Source organism: Perca flavescens, chromosome 23, assembly GCF_004354835.1.
Source record: "Perca flavescens isolate YP-PL-M2 chromosome 23, PFLA_1.0, whole genome shotgun sequence".
Lineage (NCBI taxonomy): Eukaryota > Metazoa > Chordata > Actinopteri > Perciformes > Percidae > Perca > Perca flavescens.
The window spans coordinates 2,054,278-2,067,450 of NC_041353.1; the positions used below are offsets into that span (position 1 = coordinate 2,054,278).

General features: G+C 31.3%; 6 non-coding genes across 6 annotated transcripts; all 6 read right to left on the bottom strand.

The window, feature by feature from the left end:
* Positions 1-608: 608 nt before the first annotated feature.
* On the bottom strand, positions 609-681 carry trnat-cgu (transfer RNA threonine (anticodon CGU)). The gene has a single exon. It is a non-coding gene; the product is annotated as a tRNA-Thr (tRNA).
* A 5,176-nt stretch (positions 682-5,857) lies between these two features.
* Positions 5,858-5,930, bottom strand: trnat-cgu (transfer RNA threonine (anticodon CGU)). The gene has a single exon. It is a non-coding gene; the product is annotated as a tRNA-Thr (tRNA).
* A 1,722-nt stretch (positions 5,931-7,652) lies between these two features.
* Positions 7,653-7,725, bottom strand: trnat-ugu (transfer RNA threonine (anticodon UGU)). Its single transcript has one exon. It is a non-coding gene; the product is annotated as a tRNA-Thr (tRNA).
* Positions 7,726-9,792: 2,067 nt separating this feature from the next.
* Positions 9,793-9,865, bottom strand: trnat-ugu (transfer RNA threonine (anticodon UGU)). Its single transcript has one exon. It is a non-coding gene; the product is annotated as a tRNA-Thr (tRNA).
* A 996-nt stretch (positions 9,866-10,861) lies between these two features.
* Positions 10,862-10,934, bottom strand: trnat-ugu (transfer RNA threonine (anticodon UGU)). Its single transcript has one exon. It is a non-coding gene; the product is annotated as a tRNA-Thr (tRNA).
* A 1,513-nt stretch (positions 10,935-12,447) lies between these two features.
* On the bottom strand, positions 12,448-12,520 carry trnat-cgu (transfer RNA threonine (anticodon CGU)). The gene has a single exon. It is a non-coding gene; the product is annotated as a tRNA-Thr (tRNA).
* Positions 12,521-13,173: the final 653 nt, after the last annotated feature.

Consider the following 13,173-nt stretch of genomic DNA (forward strand, 5'->3'; position numbering starts at 1 on the left):
AAGAGAAAACAATATATCGAGGGCTTGGAGCCAGAGGGGCGTAAGTGGCTTTTGACAAACTTTACAGGAGAGACAAAACAAAATTTGGACCACACTTTAATCATCTGTATTATTAACCTTAAACCACAAATATTGCAACCACAGGCATACTTACATGAATGAGTATTTAAATAATAAACGTATGGCATATTAACACAATGAACATGTTCTAAAAAAAATTTAAAATCAAAGAAATATGGTAAAAACATCAGATACGCCTTTTTGGCACCAAACATTTCCAAGTCTTCTATGGACATATTGGGCATATCTGCTGAACAATGCAGAAAATAATTGGTCAAAACAGGCTCCCATTGCTGCACAGGGTGACTAGATCTTTCTTCTTTAATGTGCGGATCCCAGGAGGGTTTTCATACCGTATTCACCAATAAATGTAGGGTAATTCCTGTGGCAATAAACTCCTTTCTGATTCTGATTCTGATGATTTTGTACAAATAGTTTAGGAATTGTGTGCAATGGGCAGGTGATGGTAAGTGCAACTATTGTGAATAGGTGTAAATACATTGATAGATACTCTATTGACCCCATATGGGAAATTAAAGGGAGTTATTAGGCCCCAGTGAGAATTGAACTCACGACCCCTGGTTTACGAGACCAGTGCTCTAACTCCTGAGCTATGGAGCCAGCATAAGAAAGGTTTCTGATGGACACTTCCTACCAGAGAGGAAAGATTCAAACATATTGTTTCCAGGGTGAGAGGGATCGGCTAGAATCTTTCCTGCCCGCCTCGGAGTCCTGGATAGTATAAAGTCATAGTATAGTATGTCGAAAAAAGTACAAAAAATTCATAGTATAGTATGTCAATAAAAAGTAAAAAATAGTCATAGTATAGTATGTCAAAAAAAGTATAAAAAAGTCATAGTATAGTATGTCGAAAAAAGTCATAATATAGTAAGTCAAAACAAGTACAAATGAGTCATAGTATAGTATGTCGAAAAAAGTAAAAAAAGGTAATATAGTGTGTCGAAAAAAGTAAAAAAAGTCATAGTATAGTATGTCGAAAAAAGTACAAAAAATCCATAGTATAGTATGTCAATAAAAAGTAAAAAAAGTCATAGTATAGTATGTCGAAAATGTGTTAAAAAAAGTCATAGTATAGTATTTAAAAAAAGGTAACTAAAGTCATAGTATAGTATGTCGAAAAAAGTCATAGTATAGTACGTCGAAAAAAGCCTAAAAAAGTCATAGTATAGTATGTCGAAAAAAGTCATAGTATAGTATGTCAAAAAAAGTACAAAAAAATTCATAGTATAGTATGTCAAAAAATAATAATAAAAAGTAAATTAATAAAGAATTATAAAATATACAAAAACAGAAAATTATATATAGTATATATCGGTACAAAAAACTAGGAAAAAAGTGTGCAATAAGGTGATGGTAAGTGCAAAAAAGAATAAAAATACATTGATAGATACTATTGTTGAAAAAAAATTAAAAAAAAGTTATAGTATAGTGAGAATTGAAAAAAAGTACAAAAAAGACCAGTGCTATAACTGTTGGAAAGAATAAGAAAAGTTTCTATGGACAGTATGTCCAAAAAGATTCAAAATAGTGTTTCAAGAGGGATCATAGTATAGTTGAAAAAGTCCTGGATAGTATAAAGTCATAGTATAGTATGTCGAAAAAAGTACAAAAAAGTCATAGTATAGTATGTCAATAAAAAGTAAAAAATAGTCATAGTATAGTATGTCAAAAAAAAAAATAAAAAGTCATAGTATAGTATGTCAAAAAAAGTCATAATATTGTAAGTCAAAAAAGTACAAAAAGTCATAGTATAGTATGTCGAAAAAAGTAAAAAAAAAGGTAATATAGTGTGTCGAAAAAGTAAAAAAAGTCATAGTATACCAGGACCTGCAATGGGCAGGTGATGGTATAGTATAACGTGTTGAAAAAATTGATAGATACTATATCGAATATATAGGGAAAATTAAAGGGAACAAAAAGGCCCCAGTGATAGTAACTGTCGAAAAAAGGTTTACAAAACCAGTGCTCTAACCACTAGTATGGAGCCAGCAGAAAAAAAAAGTCATAGTACTGCTGTCGAAAAAAGTACAAAAGTCATAGCATAGTATGTCGAAAAAGTACAAAAAAAAGTCATAGTATAGTATGTTGAAAAAGTACAAAAATTCATAGTATAGTATATTGAACAAAATCATCAAAAATCAGAATCAGAAAGGAGTTTATTGCCAAAGGAGTTAAAGGCAATTTATTGGTGCATTATCAAACAATTAAAAACTATAAAAATTACAATATATAGTATGTCGAAAAAAAGTAAAAAAAAAAAAGTAGTATAGTATGTCGAAAAAAAGTACAAAAAATCCATAGTATAGTATGTCAATAAAAAGTAAAAAAAGTCATAGTATAGTATGTTGAAAAAAAGTTAAAAAAGGCATAGTACAGCATGTCAATAAAAAGTAAAAAAAAAAAAAGGCATAGTATAGTATGTCAAGAAAAAGTCATAATATAGTAAGTCAAAAAAAGTACAAAAGATTCATAGTATAGTATGTCAAGAAAAAAAAAAAAATAGACATTGTATAGTATGTCGAAAAAAGTACAAAAAATTCATAGTATAGTATGTCCATAAAAAATAAAAAAAAATCAGTCATAGTATAGTATGTCCAAAAAGTACAAAAAAACGTGGAATTTGTATAGTATTTCAAAAATCAAATAATAAAAAAAATTACAATATGTACAAAAAACAGAAAACAATAGTATAGTGTGTCGGAAAAAGGCATAGTATAGTATGTCAGAAAAAAGTAAAAAAAGGTAGTATAGTGTGTTAAAAAAGTCATAGTATAGTATTTAAAAAAAGGTAACTAAAAGTCATAGTATAGTATGTCGAAAAAAAAGTCATAGTATAGTATGTCGAAAAAAAGTCATAGTATAGTATGTCGAAAAAAAAAAGTCATAGTATAGTATGTCAAAAAAGTCATAGTATAGTATGTCAAAAAAAAACTACAAAAGTCATGTCAAAAAGTGATAGTATAGTAAAAGTCAGAAAAAGTCATAGTATAGTATGTCGAAAAAAACTATTAAAAAGTCATAGTATAATATGTCGAAAAAAGTACAAAAAAAAATCATAGTATAGTATGTCAAAAAAAAAAAGTCATAGTATAGTATGTCGAAAAATAAAAAGTGATAGTATAGTATGTCGAAAAAAAATTAAAAAGTCATAGTATAGTATGTCGAAAAAGTATAAAAAAAGCCATAGTATAGTATGTCGAAAAAAAGTCAAAAGTCATAGTATAGTAGTTGAAAAAACAAAAAAAGTCATAGAATAGTATGTCAAGAAAAAGTTATAGTATAGTATGTCGAAAAAGTGATAAATAGGTAGTATATAGTATAGTTGTCAAAAAAAGTCATAGTATAGTAATCAAATAAAAAATACAATAAAAAAGTGGATACAATATTGCTGTTGAAGCACTTTGTGCAATGGGCAATGGTAAATCAACATGTATAGACTTTTAAAAACATGGATAATTAATTCAAAGTAATAAGCCTGGCTCAGAATACAGGAGTTTTAAAAAGTCCTAACCGATTTTGAAATCTGGTTGCAGCAAACAGTTGAGGAGAAATAATATATTTTGTTCCCTCAAAAAGCAAAAAAAAGTCACACTACAAGTTTGAAAAAAAGTGGGGCATCACACACTAATTCTTAAGATTATCTTGCCAGATTTATACCTATGGTGACGCGATCTGAAAAAAAAATTCCTAGTATAGTATATTGAACAAAATCATCAGAATCAGAATCAGAAAGGAGTTTATTGCCACAGGAGTTACCCTAAAATTTATTGGTATACATGCTCAAACAATTAAAAAAGTATAAAAAATTACAATATATAGTATGTCGAAAAAAACTAAAAAAGGTAGTATAGTGTGTCGAAAAAACAAAAAAAGTCATAGTATAGTATGTTGAAAAAACTACAAAAAAATCCATAGTATAGTATGTCAAAAAAAGTAAAAAAATAGTCATAGTATAGTATGTTGAAAAAGTAAAAAAAAAGGCATAGTATAGTATGTCAATAAAAAGTAAAAAAGTCATAGTATAGTATGTCAAGTCAAAAAAGTCATAATATAGTATGTCAAGAAAAAGTCATAGTATAGTATGTCAAGAAAAAGTCATAATATAGTATGTCGAAAAAAGTAAAAAAGGTAGTATAGTGTGTTACAAAAAAGTCATAGTATAGTATGTCAAAAAAAGTACAAAAAAGAAATAATATAGTATGTTGAAAAAAGCACAAAAAGTCATAGTATAGTATGTCGAAAAAAGTACAAAAAAGTCATAGTATAGTATGTCGAAAAAAGTACAAAAAAGTCATAGTATAGTATGTCGAAAAAAGTACAAAAGTCATAGTATAGTCTGTCGAAAAAAGTACAAAAAAGTCATAATATAGTAAGTAGAAAAAAGTACAAAAAAGTCATAGTATAGTATGTCGAAAAAAACTACAAAAAAGTCATAGTATAGTAAGTCGAAAAAAGTATAAAAAAGGCATAGTATATTATGTTGAAAAAACTACAAAAAAGTCATAGTATAGTATGTCGAAAAAAGTACAAAAAAATCATAGTATAGTATGTTGAAAAAAGTATAAAAAAGACATAGTATAGTATGTCGAAAAAAGTACAAAAGTCATAGTATAGTACATCGAAAAAAGTACAAAAGTCATAGTATAGTATGTCGAAAAAAACTACAATAAAGTCATAGTATAGTATGTCAAGAAAAAGTCATAATATAGTATGTCGAAAAAAGTAAAAAAGGTAGTATAGTGTGTTGAAAAAAAGTCATAGTATAGTATGTCGAAAAAAACTACAAAAAAGTCATACTATAGTAAGTCGAAAGAAATCATAGTATAGCATTTAAAAATAAGGTAACTAAAGTAATAGCATAGTATGTCGAAAAAAGTACAAAAAAGTCATAGTATAGTATGTCAAAAAAAGTACAAAAAAGAAATAATATAGTATGTTGAAAAAAGCACAAAAAAGTCATAGTATAGTATGTCGAAAAAAGTACAAAAAAGTCATAGTATAGTATGGCGAAAAAAGTACAAAAAATTCCTAGTATAGTATATTGAACAAAATCATCAGAATCAGAATCAGAAAGGAGTTTATTGCCACAGGAATTCCCCTACATGGAATGTATTGGTGCATACATGCTCAAACAATTAAAAATGTATAAAGAATTACAATATATACAAAAAGAGAAAACAATATATCGAGGGCTTGGAGCCAGAGGGGCGTAAGTGGCTTTTGACAAACTTTACAGGAGAGACAAAACAAAATTTGGACCACACTTTAATCATCTGTATTATTAACCTTAAACCACAAATATTGCAACCACAGGCGTACTTACATGAATGAGTATTTAAATAATAAACGTATGGCATATTAACACAATGAACATGTTCTAAAAAAATTTAAAATCAAAGAAATATGGTAAAAACATCAGATACGCCTTTTTGGCACCAAACATTTCCAAGTCTTCTATGGACATATTGGGCATATCTGCTGAACAATGCAGAAAATAATTGGTCAAAACAGGCTCCCATTGCTGCACAGGGTGACTAGATCTTTCTTCTTTAATGTGCGGATCCCAGGAGGGTTTTCATACCGTATTCACCAATAAATGTAGGGTAATTCCTGTGGCAATAAACTCCTTTCTGATTCTGATTCTGATGATTTTGTACAAATAGTTTAGGAATTGTGTGCAATGGGCAGGTGATGGTAAGTGCAACTATTGTGAATAGGTGTGAATACATTGATAGATACTCTATCGACCCCATATGGGAAATTAAAGGGAGTTATTAGGCCCCAGTGAGAATTGAACTCACGACCCCTGGTTTACGAGACCAGTGCTCTAACTCCTGAGCTATGGAGCCAGCAAATGAGAAAGGTTTCTGATGGGCACTTCCTACCAGAGAGGAAAGATTCAAACATATTGTTTCCAGGGTGAGAGGGATCGGCTAGAATCTTTCCTGCCCGCCTCGGAGTCCTGGATAGTATAAAGTCATAGTATAGTATGTCGAAAAAAGTACAAAAAATTCATAGTATAGTATGTCAATAAAAAGTAAAAAATAGTCATAGTATAGTATGTCAAAAAAAGTATAAAAAAGTTATAGTATAGTATGTCGAAAAAAGTCATAATATAGTAAGTCAAAACAAGTACAAATGAGTCATAGTATAGTATGTCGAAAAAAGTAAAAAAAGGTAATATAGTGTGTCGAAAAAAGTAATAAAAGTCATAGTATAGTATGTCGAAAAAAGTACAAAAAATCCATAGTATAGTATGTCAATAAAAAGTAAAAAAAGTCATAGTATAGTATGTCGAAAATGTGTTAAAAAAAGTCATAGTATAGTATTTAAAAAAAGGTAACTAAAGTCATAGTATAGTATGTCGAAAAAAGTCATAGTATAGTACGTCGAAAAAAGCCATAGTGTAGTATGTCGAAAAAAGTCATAGTATAGTATGTCAGAAAAAGTACAAAAAATTCATAGTATAGTATGTCAATAAATAATAATAAATAAATTAATAAAGAATTATAAAATATACAAAAACAGAAAATTATATATACAATATATCGGTACAAATAGTTTAGGAATTGTGTGCAATGGGCAGGTGATGGTAAGTGCAACTATTGTGAATAGGTGTAAATACATTGATAGATACTCTATTGACCCCATATGGGAAATTAAAGGGAGTTATTAGGCCCCAGTGAGAATTGAACTCACGACCCCTGGTTTACAAGACCAGTGCTCTAACTGAGCTATGGAGCCAGAATAAGAAAGGTTTCTGATGGACACTTCCTACCAGAGAGGAAAGATTCAAACATAGTGTTTCCAGGGTGAGAGGGATCGGCTAGAATCTTTCCTGCCCTCCTCCGAGTCCTGGATAGTATAAAGTCATAGTATAGTATGTCGAAAAAAGTACAAAAAATTCATAGTATAGTATGTCAATAAAAAGTAAAAAATAGTCATAGTATAGTATGTCAAAAAAAGTATAAAAAAGTCATAGTATAGTATGTCGAAAAAAGTCATAATATAGTAAGTCAAAACAAGTACAAATGAGTCATAGTATAGTATGTCGAAAAAAGTAAAAAAAGGTAATATAGTGTGTCGAAAAAAGTAAAAAAAGTCATAGTATAGTATGTCGAAAAAAGTACAAAAAATCCATAGTATAGTATGTCAATAAAAAGTAAAAAAAGTCATAGTATAGTATGTCGAAAATGTGTTAAAAAAAGTCATAGTATAGTATTTAAAAAGGTAACTAAAGTCATAGTATAGTATGTCGAAAAAAAAAAGTCATAGTATAGTAAAAAAAAAGCCATAGTATAGTATGTCGAAAAAAAAAAAGTCATAGTATAGTATGTCAGAAAAAGTACAAAAAATTCATAGTATAGTATGTCAATAAATAATAATAAATAAATTAATAAAGAATTATAAAATATACAAAAACAGAAAATTATATATACAATATATCGGTACAAATAGTTTAGGAATTGTGTGCAATGGGCAGGTGATGGTAAGTGCAACTATTGTGAATAGGTGTAAATACATTGATAGATACTCTATTGACCCCATATGGGAAATTAAAGGGAGTTATTAGGCCCCAGTGAGAATTGAACTCATGACCCCTGGTTTACAAGACCAGTGCTCTAACCCCTGAGCTATGGAGCCAGAATAAGAAAGGTTTCTGATGGACACTTCCTACCAGAGAGGAAAGATTCAAACATAGTGTTTCCAGGGTGAGAGGGATCGGCTAGAAAAAAAAAAAAAAAAAGTCATAGTATAGTATGTCGAAAAAAGTACAAAAAATCCATAGTATAGTATGTCAATAAAAAGTAAAAAATAGTCATAGTATAGTATGTCGAAAAAAAAAGTAAAAAAAAGGCATAGTACAGCATGTCAATAAAAAGTTAAAAAAAAGGCATAGTATAGTATGTCAGAAAAAGTCGTAGTATAGTATGTCGAAAAAAGTATTAAAAAGTCATGGTATAGTATGTCAAAAAAAGTACAAAAAAATCATAGTATAGTAAGTCGAAAAAAGTATAAAAAAGCCATAGTATAGTGTGTCGATAAAAGTCATAGTATAGTAGTTGAAAAAAGTCATAGAATAGTATGTCGACAAAAAGTTATAGTATAGTATGTCGAAAAAAGTGATAGTATAGTAATCGAAAGAAGTTATAGTATAGTATGTCAAAAAAGTCATAGTATAGTAATCAAATAAAAGAATACAATATACAAAAGTGGATACAACATTGCTGTTGAAGCACTTTGTGCAATGGGCAGGTGATGGTAAGTGCAACATGTAGCGACTTCGGGCAGATACATGGATAATTCAATTCAAGTGTTCTCTTAGGCCTGGCTCAGAATACAGGAGTTTTAAAATCCTAACCGATTTTGAAATCTGGTTGCAGCACACACTTGAGGAGAATCTTTGCAGATTTTCTTCCCTCAAATCTTAAACATGCTCACACTACAAGATTTGAAAATAGTGGGGCATCACACACTACAAGATATTCTTAAGATTATCTTGCCAGATTTAGCACCTCACGTGACGCGATCTGAGGAAGCGCATGTAAACAAAATGGATACTGTGTCACGGCAACTTGCTGTAGATAAGTCACACCTTTTTCCTACTTTTGGCTGGTCCTGCGACTTATAGTCAGGTGTGATTTGTATATCAAAATATATATAATTTAACATGTTTTTAAATGTTAATTCATACTGAAAACAGCCGCGAGAGGGCGCTCTAGGCTTGTGACAACTATATGCTCCTCCTAAAGACAACTGAGAAAGAAAAGAGATAAACTGCAGGTAGTAAAATATGCAGCCCCGAAAACAGTAATCGAGCATCAGAAAGAAAGTTTGAAATGAGGGAGAAACTTGTGAGGGAGACTGGAGAAAAGGTGACTCTTACTGCAATGAAGAAAACAAAGAAAGCTAATCGGCTAATCGTGGGCTGAAAGCTAGATGGCCAGAGCTGGGAACGAATCTACAGATGGGGGCTTGAACACCGGGACGGGAGGGGCTGGTCAACGGTACGTCTCCACGCCCTGCTAGTTGTTCTGTGTGACTTATAACCCGGAGCGAATTATAGTCCGAAAAATACGGTATGTGCAATGCATCTTTTATTAGACCTGAATGTAGCAGATGATCACTGACCTAGATATCTAATGTTTACATTTGCTAGCTAGTGCGCTAGCAACTTTATACACTCCCCCATAGGTCCAGATCTGAAGCGATCTCTCCCCAGCTCTTCTCTTTATCATTCCCATTATGATATTCTTTAGATGATACATTAAACAGGCACTCGTGCTGTCGCCACATCTCCACCATCCTTTCTTCCAACTCAGTCGTCCACCAGGACTCGTACTGCAGCTGCTTTCGCGGACATTTTCAAAAGTTTCCGTCACTTCTGTCTCCTTGCAGACCTGTCTCTCATTGGCTATTGTGGAAGTACTGACGTAATCATAGTCGTTTCACGCCCGATTATAATCCTAGATATCAAACATGTTTGATATTAACGGGGCGGCCCCGATGTGTCTGCGAGCAGATCGGGAGGTGCAAGATTCGATCTGTGAACGCCTCACATTACCAGATAATCTGCGCCGAACATCGGAACCGATCGAGGTCCTCGACAAGATTTTTTCTCAGATTCTCGGGAGTGGTAAATCGGGCATAAATCGGCCTAAAACTCCTGTAATGTGAGCCAGGCATTAGGGGAAATTCAAGAGAGTGATTAGGCCCCAGTGAGATTTGAACTCACTACCCCTGGTTTACAAGACCAGTGCTCTAACCCCTGAGCTATGGAGCCAGTGTAAGGAGGGCCTCAGATGGACGCCTCCTGCCAGATGGGAGAGATCCAAACATATAGTTTCCAGGGTGAGAGGGATCGGCTAGAATCTTTCCTGCCAGCCTCAGAGTCCTGGAGGCTACAGATCCTGGAGAGACGGCAGACAGCAGCAAATCATCTTCTCAGCAGAGGGGATGGTACTCTGCAGTCTGCTCTCGTCTTCAGCAGTGGCAGCAGCGTACCAGAAAGTATGATAACAAAGTAATAGTATAGTATGTCGAAAAAAAGTTATAGTATAGTATGTCAGAAAAAGGCATAGTATAGTATGTCGAAAAAAGTACAAAAAAGTCATAGTATAGTAAGTCGAAAAAAAGTCATAGTATAGTATGTCGAAAAAAGGTAACTAAAGTCATAGTATATTATGTATAAAAAAGTAAAAAAAAGTCATACTACAGTATGTCGAAAAAAGTACAAAAAAATTCATAGTATAGTATGTCAATAAAAATAAAAAAAAATAGTCATAGTATAGTATGTCGAAAAAAGGTAACTAAATTCATAGTATATTATGTATAAAAAAGTAAAAAAAAGTCATACTACAGTATGTCGAAAAAAGTACAAAAAAATTCATAGTATAGTATGTCAATAAAAAAAAAAAAAAAAAAATAGTCATAGTATAGTAAGTCGAAAAAAATATAAAAAAGTTATAGTATAGTATGTCGAAAAAAGTAAAACAATTCATAGTATAGTATGTTGAACAAAATCATCAGAATCAGAATCAGAAAGGTGTTCATTGCCACAGGAGTTACGCTACGTGGAATTTTTTGGTGCATACATGCTCAAACAATTAAACATTAATAAAGAATTATAATATATACAAAAACAGAAAATAATATATACAAAATATCCGTAGAAGTAGTTTAAATATTGTGTGCAATGGGCAGGTGATGGTAAGTGCAACGTGTTGATACATTGATAGATACTATATCGACCCCATAGGGAAAATTAAAGGGAGCAATTAGGCCCCAGTGAGAATTGAACTCACGACCCCTGGTTTACAAGACCAGTGCTCTAACCACTGAGCTATGGAGCCAGCAGAAATAGAATTCCTGCCACTGCTGTCGAAAAAAGTACAAAAGTCATAGCATAGTATGTCGAAAAAAGTACAAAAAAGTCATAGTATAGTATGTTGAAAAAGTACAAAAAATTCATAGTATAGTATATTGAACAAAATCATCAGAATCAGAATCAGAAAGGAGTTTATTGCCACAGGAGTTACCCTAAGTGGAATTTATTGGTGCATACATGCTCAAACAATTAAAAATGTATAAAGAATTACAATATATAGTATGTCGAAAAAAGCAAAAAAAAGGTAGTATAGTATGTCGAAAAAAGTACAAAAAATCCATAGTATAGTATGTCAATAAAAAGTAAAAAATAGTCATAGTATAGTATGTTGAAAAAAGTTTAAAAAGGCATAGTACAGCATGTCAATAAAAAGTAAAAAAAAAAGGCATAGTATAGTATGTCAAGAAAAAGTCATAATATAGTAAGTCAAAACAAGTACAAAAGATTCATAGTATAGTATGTCAAGAAAAAATAAAAAAATAGACATTGTATAGTATGTCGAAAAAAGTACAAAAAATTCATAGTATAGTATGTCCATAAAAAATAAAAAAAATAGTCATAGTATAGTATGTCCAAAAAAGTACAAAAACCCTACGTGGAATTTGTTGGTGCATACATGCTCAAACAATCAAATAATAATAAAAAATTACAATATGTACAAAAACAGAAAACAATAGTATAGTGTGTCGGAAAAAAGGCATAGTATAGTATGTCAGAAAAAGTAAAAAAAGGTAGTATAGTGTGTTAAAAAAAGTCATAGTATAGTATTTAAAAAAAGGTAACTAAAGTCATAGTATAGTATGTCGAAAAAAGTCATAGTATAGTATGTCGAAAAAAGTCATAGTATAGTATGTCAAAAAAAGTCATAGTATAGTATGTCAAAAGAAAGTTATAGTATAGTATGTCAAAAAAAGTGATAGTATAGTATGTCAGAAAAAGTCGTAGTATAGTATGTCGAAAAAAGTATTAAAAAGTCATGGTATAGTATGTCGAAAAAAGTACAAAAAAGTCATAGTATAGTATGTCAAAAAAAAGTTATAGTATAGTATGTCGAAAAAAGTGATAGTATAGTATGTCAGAAAAAGTCGTAGTATAGTATGTCGAAAAAAGTATTAAAAAGTCATAGTATAGTATGTCGAAAAAAGTATAAAAAAGCCATAGTATAGTGTGTCGATAAAAGTCATAGTATAGTAGTTGAAAAAAGTCATAGAATAGTATGTCGACAAAAAGTTATAGTATAGTATGTCGAAAAAAGTGATAGTATAGTAATCGAAAGAAGTTATAGTATAGTATGTCAAAAAAGTCATAGTATAGTAATCAAATAAAAGAATACAATATACAAAAGTGGATACAACATTGCTGTTGAAGCACTTTGTGCAATGGGCAGGTGATGGTAAGTGCAACATGTAGTGACTTCGGGCAGATACATGGATAATTCAATTCAAGTGTTCTCTTAGGGGAAATTCAAGAGAGTGATTAGGCCCCAGTGAGATTTGAACTCACGACCCCTGGTTTACGAGACCAGTGCTCTAACCCCTGAGCTATGGAGCCAGCATAAGAAAGGTTTCTGATGGACACTTCCTACCAGAGAGGAAAGATTCAAACATATAGTTTCCAGGGTGAGAGGGATCGGCTAGAATCTTTCCTGCCAGCCTCAGAGTCCTGGAGGCTACAGATCCTGGAGAAACGGCAGACAGCAGCAAATCATCTTCTCAGCAGAGGGGATGGTACTCTGCAGTCTGCTCTCGTCTTCAGCAGTGGCAGCAGTGTACCAGAAAGTATGATGACGAAAAGTAAAACAAAGTATTAGTATAGTATGTCGAAAAAAAGTTATAATATAGTATGTCAGAAAAAGGCATAGTATAGTATGTCGAAAAAAGTACAAAAAAGTCATAGTATAGTAAGTCGAAAAAAAGTCATAGTATAGTATGTTGAAAAAAAGTAATAGTATAGTATGTCAGAAAAAGGCATAGTATAGTATGTTGAAAAAAGTACAAAAAAGTCATAGTATAATATGTCGAAAAAAAGTCATAATAAATGTTTAAGTATAGTAGTAGTAGTATAGTAAGTCGAAAAGAAGTCATAGTATAGTATGTTAAACAAAATCATCAGAATCAGAAAGGAGTTTATTGCCACAGGAGTTACCCTACGTGGAATTTGTTGGTGCATACATAGTCAAACAATTAAACATTATTAAGAATTTA